This window comes from Podarcis pityusensis, assembly GCF_964106645.2.
Source record: "Podarcis pityusensis genome assembly, chromosome: 11".
NCBI classification, from domain to species: Eukaryota; Metazoa; Chordata; class Lepidosauria; order Squamata; family Lacertidae; genus Podarcis; species Podarcis pityusensis.
Genome location: NC_138036.1, coordinates 49118947 through 49137020, shown reverse-complemented (window position 1 = coordinate 49137020; position 18074 = coordinate 49118947). Strand labels below are relative to the sequence as shown.

The 18074-nt window shown below is 42.3% G+C and overlaps 1 protein-coding gene across 2 annotated transcripts in view; it reads left to right on the top strand.

Annotated features, from left to right (window-relative positions):
• Nucleotides 1-4941: 4941 nt before the first annotated feature.
• The window catches only part of MARCHF3 (membrane associated ring-CH-type finger 3), a 165282-nt gene continuing 152149 nt past the window's right edge, over nucleotides 4942-18074 (top strand). Inside the window, exon 1 of one of the 2 annotated variants that reach the window (XM_080973178.1) lies at nucleotides 4942-5045. The gene's annotated coding sequence lies outside the window, so the exon portion shown is untranslated. The remainder of the gene's footprint in view (nucleotides 5046-18074) is intronic. The other variant, XM_080973179.1, reaches the window with a different exon arrangement.

Genomic DNA, 18074 nt, shown 5'->3' with positions numbered 1-18074 from the left:
GAAAGAGATGGCTTGGATACCATGGACTGCTGTGGAGGACAATGAAATGACCGTGCTGTAAGATCTGGATTCCCTCCATGCAGACTGAAGGTGAATAAACCATATTTCTTAAAACTATGACAGTCTCCACCATGTCTCAGTTCTCCAAAGGACCACAGGCCCTGGGTGAGTGCCTGGAACCCTCTGAGATCTTGCTGCAGCTCAACAGACAGTTGGAGTGGAACTCAACTTTTGTAACACAGCGCCCAACCACTGCATGTTTGGTTGCCCAGATGTTTCTCCCTGTAATCCTGTAATCAAAAATAGAAAGAAGCGGTTGTCGTGCTTGTGTAGCTGCGCTTGGATTAATTCACATTTTGGTAACAAGGAATGCTGTAACATTTCTTTTATGAAAAATAACAACTTGACAATAACAATGTCCTCTACCAGGGCAAGCAGCCGGTGTCCCAGAGAGGCAAGAAACAAGCACACACCGTCCTTTCCTTAATCTCGTTGCCAGAAATGGATTGTGTTCTTGCTGAAAGGCAAAGCGGCCCTAGTGATATATTAATGATCTGTTATAAACGATGAGACCAACTAAATCCATACTTTAAAATTACAACAGAGCAAGAACAGTTGTCGGGACTTCCGGGTTGGCGCCTCTGGCAATGGCGGATTTCCTCCGATCGGGAGGAATCCGCTCCGTGGAAAACAGGGTCTGAACCGCCACGGCGAGGCGGAGACCCATCAAAAACCACAGGCGGGAGATGCCTGTGGACGTGGGATTCGGCTGGCACCTTTGCGCCCCCCCTACCCGCGGGGAAACCCTGTTTTCGGGGATCCGGAGCGACGTGGGGTGAGTGGCGCGGTGCTTTGAATCGACTGCTTCTTTCACGGAGTGAAGCCGCATTGCTGTTGCCGGAGAGCGCTGACTTTTTCCAGCAAACTTTTTGGGAGGGGGCCGGTTCACCATCCCCCAGACCTAGTGGCGGGCTGGACTGCTTGCGTAGGCGCGTGCGCACTTGGTGGAGGGGGCTTCTATCTCTCCCTCTCTCTCCCCCAGCCCCTCCCCTCCCCCTGCCTACCTCCTCCGCCACTCTGCCTGCGGTTGGGAGCTGGCGGCGGTGGCAGCGCTGTTAGGATATAGTTCCATTCCACCTTAAAAGGAGCAGGCATGACTGGTGTATCACATGCCTGTTTACTTCCAGCTCTCGCTGGGGACTTCTGTTTGTATATAGCTTTTGTATTGCTGCTGTTTTTCCTGGACATGTAGGCAAGCAGTCATGTTTTTCCTTTGTTCTGAACTACGTTGAATAAAGCTGTAATCATGCTCTCTCTCTGTCTGCATCTTTCATTGTGGAGACTTACACACTCTGCTCAAATGTCTCTGAGGCTCATGTAGCTAATTGACCGATGCTGTTCCACAGGAGACCGGCGATCGTCCGGAGACTACTGGGGGCCTGCCTGATGCCTCCGTCAGTGTGGAGCCAGTGTGGTCAGGAGCCAGTGTGGTGTAGTGGTTAAGAGCAGTAGATTCGTAATCTGGTGAACCAGGTTCGCTTCCCCGCTCCTCCACATGCAGCTGCTGGGTGACCTTGAGCCAGTCACACTTCTTTGAAGTCTCTCAGCCCCACTCACCTCACAGAGTGTTTGTTGTGGGGGAGGAAGGGAAAAGGAGATTGTTAGTCACTTTGAGACTCCTTAGGGTAGTGATAAAGCAGGATATCAAATCCAAACTCTTCTTCTTCTTCTTCTTCTTCTTCTTCTTCTTCTTCTTCACCATGGCCATGGTGAATGTCTGTAGATATTTGCTACCAATATGCTTTTATGCCTCTACACTTGACTGAATCTTTATGGCATCCCTGAGTGTTTATTGCTGACTGTGTGTACCTTCAAAAGGAAAGGAGAATGTTAGCCGCTTTGAGACTCCTTCGGGTAGTGATAAAGCAGGATATCAAATCCAAACTCCTCCTCTTCTCTTCTTTTGTCTCCCTGGCCGTATCCCAACAAAAATGCCTCTCCTTTTCGGGCCAGTTTTCCCGGACACCAGGCACAGGGCCAGTAGGCGCACCAAGCTCCAGCCCACAGCGCAGCCATGGGGAGAGGTGGGCGGTGAGGCTTCCTATCAAAGCCCAGCCCCCTTCCTCCGCAGGGCGGGGAGAAGCCAGGAAGAGGGAGGGAGGAGAACAAATTGCAAAAAATGGCGACTGCGCTGATCCAAGCGGCGATTGCAGAACCGTTTGCCAGAGGGCAATTGGGCCGGATCCGGCCCGCGGGCCTTAGTTTGCCGACCCATGCACAACTGGTTTGTTTTCTGCTTCCGTAACAGCTAAGTTTGTGTGGAACTCAGTGGAAAGCAATCATGAGCTCTAAGCCTCTCTTGGCATTTCCCCAGGTACACAGTTCACAGTGAATCAAGTTCATTGGGGGAGACCTTGTTTATTCAGAAGACTTTTGCAAATGTCTTGCAGCATTCGATACGTTCTCCTACGCTCAGGCAAGTTGAAAAACAAAGCTATTAGAACAGAAACTCGTGTGATTTCTTGGCAGCAGCTGACTGCTGTCAATATACACGGTATGCCAAAAATTGCCGTATTAATAATACAAGGGGAGAAGGCAAGAAGGAGAAGAAAAATCTGATTGATTGATAAAATACCAGGTTCAATTGGCTTGTCTATCGAACAGGGCATGCATGTGTTTTCACTTCCTAACTTCTCCAGGTAGCAAAGCAGCATGAATTCATACAAAATGTATAGCATAAGTTTTTGCATTTTTTTAATTTTTTTTTTAAGATTCTGGAATGGGCACACATAGCTGGAATATTTCTCAAGTAATCTGAGCAATGCTCTTTGGGTAAAGCCACAGCCGGGCATGTTCTGCTTCCTCTCTCTCTCCCCCCCCCCTTGTGCACACCCTGTATTTTGAAAGCTCTTTTATGATGCACGAAAGCAGCTGTTTTGGAGCTGAAATGGCACCAGGCTTTTTAAAACGCCGTTTTAACTAGGTATGCTACAGACTACTTCCATCTGTGCTAGGCTATTTGGTGGAGCTGAGCCTTGGGAGTGATGGTGTTCGCCCACATTTTGCAATGCAGATAAACCTCAGTAGAAGATTTAGCTCCGCACCTGGCAGGACTGCTTTCTTACAACGCAGCTGTGGCTGGTAGTGCCATTAAAAAGTAAGGTGTGTAGTAAAAAGCAAAATGTGTACAGTGGTACCTCAGGTTACATATGCTTCAGGTTACAGACTCCGTTAACCCCGAAATAGTGCTTCAGGTTAAGAACTTTGCTTCAGGATGAGAACAGAAATTGTGCTCCGGCGGCGCGGGAGCAGCAAGAGGCCCCATTAGCTAAAGTGGTGCTTCAGGTTAAGGACAATTTCAGCTTAAGAACGGACCTCCGGAATGAATTAAGTACTTAACCCGAGGTACCACTGTATTTTAAAAACATACCTGTTACCAGGGTCACAATCCTCATTATGTTGTTATTTTTTTAAAAAAAACAATCCCAGTGATTTTGAAATGGAGAGATTATTCATTGGATTTTATGAGGAAAAGGTGAGAACTGATGCATGGTAACACAATATTATATGATGCATGGTAATACAGTATAAGGGACGCGGGTGGCGCTGTGGGTTAAACCACTGAGCCTAAACCTTGCCGATCAGAAGGTTGGTGGTTCGAATCCCCACAACGGGTTGAGCTCCTGTTGCTCGGTCCCGGCTCCTGCCAACCTAGCAGTTCGAAAGCACGTCAAAGTGGAAGTAGATAAATAGGTACCGCTCCGGCGGGAAGGTAAACGGCGTTTCCGTGTGCTGCTCTGGTTCGCCAGAAGCAGCTTAGTCATGCTGGCCACATGACCCGGAAGCTGTACGCCTGCTCCCTCAGTCAATAAAGCAAGATGAGCGCCGCAACCCCAGAGGCAGTCCGTGACTGGACCTAACGGTTAGGGGCCCCTTTACCTTTAACACAATATTAAGACCAGCGTTCAAACTTAGCCAGACACATTTTACACCTGATTATCGGCCGCTTGCGACCAAGCGAAGATGCCTGGGTGCCAGGATGACACCTGACGTCTTCAACGGCATTCGAAACTCCCATTGTTCCAGGCGTATTTTTGCGACAGGGAATTTCATTAACATGAGCCGTTTCTGAGCTCTGGGTGCAGTACTGTGACTGAGATTTCAGATTGAAACTGCAGAGTGGAAGGAAAGGAGGAGCTTTTTCTGCCTCCCCACTTCCAGCCAGCCTCCGAAGACCGGAGAAGGGGGTGACCCAAACTCTAAGGTATGGACATTTATTCATGTGTGCGACTGCAGTGGCAAGAATGCTACTTGCCCAAAAATGGAAAGAAGTCCCAGTAAAGGAAGAATGGATACAAAAACTGGTGGAATATTCATAAATGGGAAAACATTACCTGAAAAATAGGAAATCAAGATAACAAACTTTTTATAAACGAATGGAAATGGTTTACTGAATATTTACAAACAAACTGTAAACAGATAAGTACATTGACAGGATTATTGTAGTAACCTGCAGTTTCGTAAGAGTATATATTTAGAGAAGATGAACAAATGAGCAAATTAAGTTAATCAGGATATGCAGAAGATATTAAAAATAAATTTAAGGAACTGCAGAAGTCAAGTTTTGAAATGTCAAAATGATTGTAAAATCAGTGAAATACATAAACCTGGAAAGTATAAATAAAAATTGAAAAAAAGAAAGAAAAATAAGGCTATCGAGCCATTTTGTCCCCAAAAGACAACCAGGCATTCTGTTTTGGCCACTGTAACCTTGGTTTAAGCAGCCATTTGGCACGTAGCTGATATATCTTGGGTTTCTAGCACTGATTAAGCATCTTTGAAAAGGCAGTAGTAACTTGTGAGTTAGTGAGTTTTCTTTTCTGCGCATAGCTAAGAAGCATAGTTTTTTTCACCACGTCTTTCTGTTTCTTCATTACATTTCAGGTTTGGGGGTCGACCTTGGCCCCAGCGAGCCAGGTTGGAGCGTTTCACCACCACCACTGTTAATCTAAAGCTTGCTGCCGAAATGACAACCAGCGTCAAAGGTATGGCCTCCGCCGCAAGTAACAGAAAGATGTTTTCCGATGCTCCAGTGAGAACGCTTGAAGGGAAGGGGGTTGTCTTTGTCCGTCCTTCTATTGGCGCTTTGGGGAGGTGAGACGAGCCCCTTTGCCACTCGGATGACGCAGGTGGTGGCATGCTAGCCTATTCATTCCCTTTGCTGCAGGAACATGGAGTGATCAGGCTGAGAGCATGGGGAACTGTGACGCAGGTGTGTTCAGCAGCCCCTTGTGCAGAGCATATGGATGTGCTGTTTGCATGCATGTAGGCCCTCTGGAACCCATCAAAATGATGATTGTGCTCAGGCTTTCTCCCGACCATTCAGATGGCCGAAAAGAAGCCGCGGATGCCTCGCCACACCAGTTTAGCTCAGCACGGGGACTGACCGAGCAGGTGGCTGGGTCCTCTGGCCGGATTTACGAGCCTGGTGGGCCGCATCCGGCCCCCGGGCCGTAGTTTGCCAACCTCTGGTCATTGTTCTTCCCTTAATTCTTCCAGAGGTGGTTGTAATGCTCCTCTTGAAGAAACTTCTCTTGAACTCTCATTATTTCTCTGCCTATCATCTAGTAGCAAATCTCCTTTTGGAGGCAAGATGCTTGAGCAAGTGTACTTAAAAGCTTCAGGTGCAATACTGATATTCTGGGCCCATTTCATTGTGGCTTCCAACCTGGTTATGGAATGGAAATCCCTTTGATTGTCCCCGATGACTGATCTATGCCAGATGTGTGATGGGGAGTGCATCCCTGATTATTCTATTGGATCTCATGACTGAAAGTAAATTGGAAACACTGTTTCTCAGAAGATCTGCAAGTTGGTTCCAGAAGGTGATGTTGCCAGATGGGGTATCATAGTACTTGTTTTATGGTATCCCACAGAGTTCTCTTCTGTCCCCATGTTACTCCAAGCACAATTCAAAGTGTTGGTGCTGACATTTAAAGCCCTAAACGGCCTTGGCCCAGTATACCTGAAGGAGCGTCTCCACCCCCACCGTTCTGCTTGGACACTGAGGTCCAGCGGTGATGGCCTTCTGGTCATTCCCTCACTGTGAGAAGTGAGGTTACAGGGAACCAGGCAGAGGGCCTTCTTGGTAGTGGCACCCGCCCTGTAGAACGCCCTCCCATCAGATGTCAAGGAAACAAACAACTACCTGACTTTTAGAAGATAGGTAGCCCTGTTTAGGGAAGTTTTTAATGTTTGATGTTTGATTGTGTTTTTAATATTCTGTTGGGAGCCGCCCAGAGTGGCTGGGGAAACCCAGCCAGATGGGTGGGGTATAAATGTAATATTATTATTATTGTTATTGTTGTTGTTGTTATATTGCATTATGGGAATGGTCATCTGAAGTTGGGTGCTATCAATATGTGGAAGACACCCAACTCTGCTTCTTCTTTTCATTGGAACCTGGTGTAACTGTAAATAAATAACAGGTAGGTGGAGTCAGTAATGGGCTGGATGTGGGTTAGTATACAGATTAATACAGACAAGACCGATGTGCTGTTGGTCGTTCACTTGGCAGCTGAGGGAAAGGATATTCAACCTGTTCTGAATGGGATTGTGTTCCCTCCTAAGGATCAGGTCTGCAGCTTGGGTGTGATTTTAAATCCCTGATTGCTGATAAGTGCACAGGTGGCATTCATAGCTCATATTGCCTTTCATCACTTCTGGCATGTACGCCAGCTGCACCACTCCTTGGAGAGCTATGCTCCGGTCACAGTTATTCCATCTCCAATGACATCCTATGGAATAGGGCAGAATTTGGTTAGGGTTCACATGAATGTCCTCACTTCTTAATTCCAGATTCCTGCACATAAACTAAAATGCATCAATCCTTTGAAATTTGCACTTCTTCTTTTTTTTAATATAATATTTATTAAAGTTTCAAAGGGGGAAAAAATCACATTAGTAAAAAAAAATTAACAATGAGAAGGAAAAATACAAAGTAGAAAAAGAAAGAAAAATCAGTTAAAAACAATTCCATCTTTTCCTCACTTCTTTTACGTTTACTTGTTTCCCGGACCTCTTCATACCTCCCTCTTTTGTATTCCAATTAAATTTGTTAATCCAACAATTCCTTTCCCTCCTTTTTAATCCTAATCCTTAGTCCTGATATATTGTAACGTTAGATTTTACATATTAAAAACCAACTTTTTCATATTCTTTTATACCATTACAGCTAGAAACCACTTAACTTCAATCCAACATCATTCTAACATTCATTAATTTTACAATATTTCTGTAAGTAGTCTTTAAATTTCTTCCAATCTTCTTCCACCAACTCTTCTCCCTGGTCTCGGATTCTGTGAAATTTGCACTTCTCTGCATTTTGCAATGTAGTTTGCCCAGCAAAGTAGGGACAAAAATGTATGTTTGGGGAAAGTGTGTACACAAATGTGTATATTAGTGAAAGCAATGTGTAGAAAATTAATTATATCCCAGGGAAACGGCTTGCAAAAATGTGTATATTGGGCAACAATGTGTACAAAAATGTATGAAAGAGGAGTAAGGTGCATGAAAATGCTTATCAGGTTTTGGATAAATATTGGTATATAAAAATGGCAAATTGGTGCAGAAATGTGGTGAACTGGATATAAGATTGGAGAAATGAGAAACCAGGATTGCTGGATTGCTCCATCCCTGTGCATCACCCATGGAGCTGCTTTTAAAAAGCTTTTTGCAACTATAGCTGGCACATTTGGGCTGACCACTGAGAACGTTTTACACCAGTGCCTAAATGATCTCTGCTGTCTGCTAGTTTGCTGCTAGGTGGACTCCAAAGTGCTAGTCTTGCAATTCCCATCATCCCTGACCACTGGTCTTGTTAGCTAGGGATGATGGGAGTTGTAGTCCAAAAAATAGCTGGAGACCCAAGGTTGGGAAACACTGGTTTAGAGCTTTAAAGTCTCTCTATAGGGACACGTGTGGCGCTGTGGTCTAAACCACTGAGCCTAGGGCTTGCTGATCAGAAGGTTGGTGGTTCGAATCCCCGTCATGGGGTGAGCTCCCATTGCTCAGTCTCAGCTCCTGCCAACCTAGCAGTTCGAAAGCACGCCAAAAAATGCAAGTAGATAAATAGGTACCGCTCCAGCGGGAAAGTAAATGGTGTTTCCATGCATTGCTCTGGTTTCACCAGAAGTGGCTTAGTCATGCTGACCACATGACCCGGAAAACCTGTCTGTGGACAAACGCCGGCTCCCTCGGCCAGTAAAGTGAGATGAGCGCCGCAACCCCAGAGTCGTTCGTGACTGGACTTAACGGTCAGGGGTCCTTTACCTTTATGTATATTGAGCCTGCCCGTCAATTATAGTTTTTATCAGAAGCTCTTCTTAAGATTATTATAACAAACATTAGAGCAAGGGATATTTTTGCTATTAAATTCTTTAAAAAATTTAGGATTGGTTGTATTCCGTCTTGATTTAGAGCAGGCCCAATTAAGGCATGACTGGCCTCCTTATTTGGTCAAGCCCACATCCACTTGCCCTATATCAGGTGTGGGTTGGGTCAAGTAATGGTTAAGCCAAAAAAGGGGTTTGCAGGCTGTTTGTGGTTCTTTGTAAGTCTTGAAGATTTGTAGTGGTTGAAGAAAGTGGAGTAGTTAAGGAGGATTGTAAACCTTTTATAAAATACTTAAAAAGTGATCGTAAACATATTAAAACACAAGTAGGATTTGAATAACAAACAGCCGTGAACTATGTCTTTTGAAATAATATGGAGAAGAACTTCCGGAGGCGGCGCCAGCGATTAATGGCGGATTTCCTCCACCGGAGGAAATCTCACTGCGAATTAAGGGTCGGATCCCGCTTTCGGCGTAGCGGGGGACCCCTAAAAATCACAGGCGGGAGAAGCCTGTGAGCCTGGGACCCAGCGGGCACCCCCCCAACCCGGTAGGAAGCCCGGCAACGGGCTTTGAAGCGGAGCGGGGAGAGCGCTGTGCTGTGGGCTGTCTGCTCGTTCGTGGTGTGAAGCCGCAAGCTGTTGATCGGAGAGCGCTGCCTTTCTTCCTTAAAATCCGGACTTGAAAATCAACGATCCGTGAGTAGGATACAATTTAATTGGAACTGTATAAAATTGGAATCTGGCCGAAAACGGAAAGAGGCTTAAAAAGGAAGTCAGCCTCTTTATTTGTAGATAAAATAAAGCATTGAACTTGAAAGCGGAAGCAATTGGAAAGTACGTTTTAGCGGATTCTAATCCAATCATCTAACCTGGACTTTCCCCCTCTCAAATTGAGGGAAAAGGGGGGAAATTGTGGATGTGATTTCTTCATGAAGGGTGGAAAAGGAGGGATTGAACCACCACTCAACTCCCTGGGAAAGGATCTCCAGATCTCAGGAAAGAAAGAGAGGTACTGTCTTGCAATATATTTTGACAGCTAGTCCAGCACAAGAAATAAAAGTTTGGACAATTTATGTGAATATATTTCTCCTGGTCTTAAGTTAAAAATTTTGAATAGACTGCTTCTGTTCTGAAAAAACTAGGGGGGCTTGGAAAAAAAAGGAATTAAAGTATCCAAGAACTTTTATGACTGTTACAGTGTCCCCCTAGTGGAACTTGGAACTGTTACAATTTGTTACAATTGAAACTGTAGCAGACTTGAGGAGTTCTCACACTGCTTGGCTAGGAAATTTCCACTGTTTAACTTCAAATACGTGACTGACCTTGGAGTTATCTAAGGAATGGCAGAGGGGAAAGAGAAGGCGGATGCTTCGACTACAAGATCGGGGAGGCCCCTTCGCACAGAAGAAGGATTACAAAGGAGATCTTCGGCCTCAGGCCCTTCTGGAACCTCAACAATAGCCTCATCGGCACAATCAAAGGTAAAAAGTACGACAAGTGAAGAAGCCTTTGCTCATGTTTTGGCCAAAGTTAATGAATCTTTGAATAAAATAAGTCAACAAGTAGCAGAGGCTTCTGAGAAGATTGACCAAAATACATTAAGTATCAATCAGAATACAGCAAGTATTAACCAGAATACAGCAAGTACTAATCAGAATACAGTAAGTATAAATAATTTGGGCCAAAAAGTAAATACTAACACAGAGACTATCCAGAAATTATTAGAGGAATCGGCCTCAATTCGCCAGATTGCTGAAGAGGCTAAAGAAATTGCTACAACTTCTGCTACGGAAGTTAAAGAGGTTCAAGAGGAATTACCAACACTGCATAAACAATTGGAAGACCACAAACTAACTCTGTCTATGATAGATTTGAAGGAGAAGCAAGTGAATCTTCGGGTCAGATCGGTACCTGAGGCGGAAAAGGACAATCTAGCTGAATTTCTCACGCAGGAATTTTTGGACTTTTGGGATCCAGAATTGGTAAAAGACAGTTTCAGAATAGTAAATGCCTTCAGACTTGGGAGAAGAGGAGAGAAGAAGGTGAGAGACTGTCTGATTACTTTTCGAACAAAAGAAGAGAGAGATAAGATTTTGGGCCTACATTTTAAGAAGGCACTGGAAATCCATCGGACAAGGGTGGAAATATTCAAAGATATTCCGAAATATCTTCTGGATCTCAGATCAAAATATAAAGACTTGGTTATCCTGCTGAGAAGGAACAATATCAATTTCAGGTGGGAACTTCCTCAAGGCCTGTCTTTTAGCTACAAAGGAAAGAAGAGGAAAATAAGATCAGAAGACGACAAAGACAAATTTTGTAGAGACCACGGAGAAGACCTACAAAAAGAACTATCTCCGGAACCAAAAGACCTTTCGAAAGAAGGGATACCACCGACGGATGAGGAACAGGCACTAGGTGCAGTAGGAGGAGAATTAAAACAATAACATCATGGCCCTGCAACTTCTAACATGGAACTGTCGGGGTTTGAATTCCCCTCAGAAGAGGAAGTCAGTATTTCATATATTAAAAAAGGAACAATTGGACCTAATTTGTTTACAAGAAACACACATAACAAGATTACACAGGAAATTGTTGATAAATAAAAGACTTGGTCAGGAATTTATTTCGTCAGATAAAGTTAAAAAGAGAGGGGTTGTGATTTACGCAAAAGACAATTTATCACCAAAATTTGTTTTTAAGGATGACCAAGGAAGATTTGTGGCAATTGAAATTCAAATGCAAGGAGAAAAATTTTTGATTGTAGGAGTTTACGCACCAAATGATGGGAAATCTGATTTTTTTAAGAAGTTGCATGAGACCTTGATGGACCATATGGATTACAACATGATTTTGATGGGAGATATGAATGGAGTGGTATCTACTTATATGGACAAGGCACAAAGACAGGTAGTCACCAAAGATGGTAGACTACCGAAAACTTTTTTCGACATGACAGACAACTTGGACTTAGTGGATATTTGGAGAATTAGAAACCCCTTGGCAAAAGAGGGAACTTTCTTTTCTGAAGCCAAAATGACTTGGACAAGAATTGACCAAATTTGGATAACTAGAGGAATGGCACCAAAGACAAGAAAGGTGGAAATCTGCCCGAAAATTTGCTCCGACCATAATGCTGTTAAGATGGAAATGAGACTAACACCAACTGGCTCCTTCAGATGGAAGATGAATGACACCTTATTCAGAGATGAAGAATTTCTTAAGAAGGCCCAAAAAACTTTAAGAGATTACTTCGAGATAAATCTCAGTTCCAACGTGGAGAAAAGAGTAATCTGGGACGCAAGTAAAGCGGTTATGAGAGGGTTCCTAATACAACAGAATGCGATAAAGAAAAAAACTCAAAATGAAAAGAAGGATAAAATTATGAATAAAATGAATGAATGTGAAAAAAGACTGCGAGTAAATCCCAAATCTCAAGAGATTCTGAGAGAGTTAAAGTTACATCAGGTACAATATATGAAAATAATGAATCAAGAAATAGAATGGAAGATTAAACAAATGAGACAAAAGACTTTTGAATCGGCTAATAAATGTGGTAAATTGTTGGCATGGCAAATGAAAAAGAGACAAAAATTAAATACGATTACGAATCTAGAAGTGGAAGGAAGGAATATACAGAACCCTGCAGAGATTAGAAGTTGTTTCCAGAAGTATTTTAAAAGACTATATACTCAAGGGCCAGTGAAAGAAACAGATTTAGACCAATTTTTGAAAACAAATGGATTACAAAAAATATCTCAAGAAAAGAGACTAATTTTGAACGACAGAATAACTGAACAGGAAATAGAACGTGCCATTCAAAATATGCAACTGGGTAAATCTCCAGGACCAGACGGCTTGACCTCTAGATACTATAGATCTTTAAAAGAATGGTTAATCCAACCATTGAAAGAGGTCTGTAACGAAATTATGGAGGGGAAGAGGGCACCAGAGTCGTGGAAAGAAGCGTACATTACACTTGTACCAAAAACAGAGACTGAAAAGACACAACTTAAGAACTACCGCCCTATATCATTACTTAATGTGGATTATAAAATTTTTGCAGATATTTTGGCGAAGAGATTTAAGAAAGTGCTGTTGGAAGAGATTCATAAAGACCAAGCGGGCTTTCTCCCAGGAAGACATTTGTCTGATAATTTGAGGAATATAATCGATATCCTGGAAAAACTAGAAGTGAATATTAACACTAAAGCAGTGTTGATATTTGTAGACGCGGAGAAAGCCTTTGACAATATTTCTTGGAATTTTATGAAGAAGAACCTTCAGGGTATGGGGGTAGGCCAAGGTTTTGAGAATGGTATAAGTGCAATTTATTCAGAACAAAAAGCTAAACTAATTGTAAACAATGTTGTTACGGAAGAACTTAAAATTGAAAAAGGGACACGACAAGGTTGCCCAATTTCCCCACTTCTTTTTATATCGGTCCTGGAGGTTCTGCTGAATATGATCAGAAGGGACCAGATGGTTAAAGGTATACAGGTCGGAATTAAACAATATAAATTGAGAGCATTTGCAGATGACTTAGTATTGACGTTACAGGAGCCAGAATCTAGTACAAAAAGGGTTTTAGAACTGATTCAAGAATTTGGTCAAGTGGCAGGATTTAAATTGAACAAATCAAAAACTAAGGTTTTAGAGAAAAATTTAACACCGTTTGAAAGAGAGAGGTTTCAGAATGAGACAGGTTTAACAGTGGTCAAGAAAGTTAAATACCTGGGGATTAACATGACAGCAAAAAATGGGAATTTATTTAAAGATAATTATGAAAAATGTTGGTTAGAAGTGAAAAAAGATTTAGAAATTTGGTCAAATTTGAAGCTTTCACTGTTAGGCCGTATTGCTGCGATAAAGATGAATGTATTGCCTAGAATGTTGTTCTTGTTTCAAACTTTGCAGATCGTGGACAAAATGGATTGTTTCAAGAGGTGGCAGAAAGATATCTCTAAATTTGTCTGGCAGGGCAAGAAGCCTAGAATAAAATTTAAAATACTAACAGATGCAAAGGAAAGAGGTGGATTTGCCCTGCCAGACCTTAAACTTTATTATGAATCAGCAGCCTTTTGCTGGTTGAAAGAATGGCTACTTCTTGAAAACACTGACATTTTGGACTTGGAAGGTTTCAATAATGTATTTGGATGGCATGCATATCTATGGTATGATAAGGTCAAAGCACATAAAGCATTTAAAAACCACATTGTCAGGAAAGCGCTATTCAATGTTTGGTTAAGATATAAGGATTTGTTAGAAAACAAAACCCCAAGGTGGCTGTCACCGATGGAAGCGAAAGCCTTGAAAAAGGTCAATATGGAGGTCAAATGGCCGAAATACTGGGAAATCTTGGAACAAGACGGAGATAGACTGAAATTGCAGAGTTTTGAAAAACTAAAAAACAAAGTGCGAGACTGGCTTCATTATTATCAGATAATGGAGGCATTTAAATTGGACAGGAAAATTGGCTTCCAGGTGGAAAGATCCAAACTAGAAACAGAATTGTTAGAACCCAAAACTAAGAATTTGTCAAGAATGTATAACTTGCTGCTGAAATGGAATACTCAAGATGAAACGGTAAAATCGGCTATGATTAAATGGGCACAGGACGTTGGACATGACATTATGTTTGCTGACTGGGAACAGTTATGGACCACAGGTATGAAATTTACGGCATGCAATGCCTTAAGAGAGAATATTATGAAAATGATATACAGGTGGTACATAACCCCAGTCAAGCTTGCGAAAATCTATCACTTGCCCGATAACAAATGTTGGAAATGTAAAGAAACTGAAGGTACATTTTTTCACCTTTGGTGGACGTGCCCAAAGATTAAGGCTTTCTGGGAAAAGATATATAATGAATTAAAAAAGGTATTTAAGTATACCTTTCCTAAGAAACCAGAGGCCTTTCTCCTGGGCATAGTGGGCCAAATGGTGTTAAAAAAGGATAGAACTTTCTTTATGTATGCGACAACAGCAGCAAGAATACTCATCGCAAAGTATTGGAAGACACAAGAACTTCCCACGCTGGAGGAATGGCAGATGAAACTCATGGACTATATGGAATTGGCGGAAATGACTGGCAGAATCCGCGACCAGGGAGAAGAGTCGATGGAGAAAGACTAGAAGAAATTTAAAGACTATCTTCAGAAACACTGCAAAATTAAGGAATGTTAGAGCGATGTTGGGTTGAAAATAAGTGGTTTCCAGCTGTACAGGTTAAAGTTAAGGACAGATTAAGACTAAAGATCATGATTAAAGATGTTTAAAGAAATGGAAATTAGATAATAAAAGGGAAAAATTTAAAGGTATATGACATTAAGAATAAGGATTAGGTTTAAAAAAGTTGAAGTTATATATTTTAACATTTTATTAAATTAAAGATTGGGTTTAAAAAGTGGAAAAGAAACTGCTCGACAAATAATGTGGATTGGAATACAAAAGAGGGAGGTATGAGGAAGTCCAGAAAATAAGTAATGTAAAATTGGGAATAGAAAAGAGAGTTTGTTTTTAATTGTTACGTTTTGTGTTTTTATTGTTAAATTTTGTATTGTCTTTTTTTTGTGTGTGTTGTTTTTCTTTTTTCTGTGTTCAAAACCTTAATAAAAAATTATTTTAAAAAAATGAAATAATATGGAGACGATAGGGTGCAAAGTAAGTCATAACATGCAGCAATATTAGAAATTACTCCACTCCACGGAGGAGTGGAGTGGAAGTCAAATGTTAGTTGAAAATTATGGAGGAATTGAAGATGTATATGTATTAAGCTTGTAACCTTTTGAAAATTAGTATTCTCAAAAGCCCCAATGATTAGCTGATTGTCACGGCTTCAAAGCACTGCACAGGGCTCTAATAATCAGGGTTGCAGGGGACCCTGTGCAAAGTTTTGAACCTCTCAGGGGCACCTGACATCACCATGTCAGGTGATTGACAGGCAGGCAGCCCCACCCACCTGGCAGAGGTGGCCAGCAGTCCCCTGCTTTACTGTGTCATTAGTATATTTTAACATTTATATTAATACCAGAGATGTACATGGCATTTCACAGAGGAGCGTAGGTGAAAAGAAGCTTACAATTTAAATGTTGACGAGAGAGAATGATGAGACCAAGGCAAGGGCAGCTAGGGAACAATGCAAGCAATATTGGAAAGTTGGAACACTCTTATTAAATGGTTCCCCTTGCACAAATATGTTTAGGATCACAGAGTGTGGCTTTGTATCATAACAGACAGAAGAATATAAAAGAACCACACAAAGAAGGCAGTGCTTTTCAGAACCAGTGGTGGGCAGATCTAAAATAAAGATTTAGCGTTTCAGATTTGAGGTTTTTAAAAGCTCTGACAATCCTATAGAGCTGAACAAGGAAGTCACTCATCTCAGACACGAGACAGGAAATGTCATGGTAAGCCGAACTGATGCATTTTCCACCAGCCCTGACACTCCTCTTTGTACATTGTTGCCATCTGAAAGAGTTTCTGAACTATCTGAATTCATACCAGTCGGAGAGAATGAGCGGGAACCCTCTTTTCCCCAATTCGGATAATGCCCTTTTTCATTCGGGAAAAGGTAACTGAAGTATTTGGGCTTGTCTGCTGCTGTGATCTTAGAACCATGCGAGACATCAATGTCTGTGCTGTAATAAAGAAGCAATTGCTGTGGTGTAGCAGGAATGTGAAATAAGCTTGGGGGGGGTGGAGGAGAAGGGATAAAAACACATGAGAGAGCAGCGTCTCCTTCTGCAGAGGAAAATGAAAAGGATGCCAAAAACCTCGGTTTTAAAACCAGCTTCCATAAACGTCAAGATTTAGAAGTGGCCACCCATTTGCTGTGATTTCTGCCATAGGAAGGGGCTTCATCTGCTCCGTGATAACCCACAAGTTATTTTCTGAAAATTGCAAACCTTTAACCACTTTGTTGTGTATATTTATTTGCGAACTATGTACAGTGGTATCTCAGGTTACAGACGCTTCAGGTTACAGATGCTTCAGGTTACAGACTCCGCTAACCCAGAAATAGTACCTCAGGTTAAGAATTTTGCTTCAAGATGAGAACAGAAATCGTGCAGTGGCGGCACAGCAGCAGCAGGAGGCCCCATTAGCTAAAGTGGTGATTCAGGTTAAGAACAGTTTCAGATTAAGAACAGACCTCCAGAACGAATTGAGTTCTTAACCTGAGGTACCACTGTATCCCACTTTTCCAGTAAATTGTGCTCATTTTAAAGCCCAGAGGCTGCCCTGTATACATGAAGGAATGTCTCCATCCCCATCGTTCAGCCCAGACACTGAGGTCCAGCTCCGAGGGCCTTCTGGCAGTTCCCTCCCTGCAAGAAGTGAAGTTACAGGAGACCAGGCCAAGGGTCTTCTTGGTAGTGGCGCCCGCCCTGTGGAATGCCCTCCCACCAGCTCTTTCCTATGTTGGTGCCATCTTTCACCATGGGCACCTATAGTGTGGGACACATCTGCTTTTATTTCCTTTTCAGCTATTGTTAAGGGTATTTGATCTTCTGTGCTGGGTGTTATTAGATTGTGTATCTCCTAGTGCAGTCTTTCAAAGTTACACAGTAGATTGATGCTTTTCTCTCAGACAAATGGAACCATCATCTGCCCACCCCCATCCAATCTCTCAATGAGTTGCCAAAAATCTTCTAGTCTGTAAAAGTTTGCAGTATACACATACTGCAGTCTAGCTTTGTGTGAACCCCTTTCTGTTGGGATTTTATAGCACAGTAATATCCCACCAATTGCTGTTTTGGGGAAACCAAGTTTGGGCAAATTGGAAAGTGGCTCAACGCATATGCAAGATCAGCCCAACATTGGATATTTTGATATGAAAGAGAGAAAAAGAGGGGGAACAAAGGAGCTTTAGAATACGTTAGGAACATAAGTGACCTGCTGGATTGGGCCAAAGTCCCATCTAATCTAACGTCCTCTTCTCACAATGGCAACCAACTGCAGACCCTCCAAGTGTCCCTATTTTCCAGAGACAGACCCAGATGTACAGAAACCATCCTAGTTTCTGATTTGATCCAAGAATGTCCTACTTTTCCTTAGGACATCCCTATTTTCATGGGAGAAATGTTGGATGATATGGAGTTATGCAACCCCCGATCCAAGGAGATAAGCAACTGTACACCCTTTAGAAGAATTTTTTTAATGTTTAATAGGGAAGTTTTTTAATGTTCAATGTTTTATTATGTTTTTATACATGTTGGAAGCCACCCAGAGTGTCTGAGGAAACCCAGTGAGATGGGAGGTGTATAAATATTACTATTACTATTATTATTATTATTATTGTCCCTATTTTCATCAGATTAATGTTGGAGGGTACACAGCTGTGAATGAGAAGTCTGCCTGTAGATTTCCCGTATAGTTAAAGCCATGCTTTTCCCAGTAGTGATGTATGGAAGCGAGAGCTGGACCATAAAGAAGGCTGATCGCCGAAGAATTGATGCTTTTGAATTATGGTGCTGGAGGAGACTCTTGAGAGTCCCATGGACTGCAAGAAGATCAAACCTCTCCATTCTGAAGGAAATCAGCCCTGAGTGCTCACTGGAAGGACAGACCCTGAAGCTGAGACTCCAATATTTTGGCCACCTCATGGGAAGAGAAGACTCCCTGGAAAAGACCCTGATGTTGGTAAAGATGGAGGGCACAAGGAGAAGGGGACGACA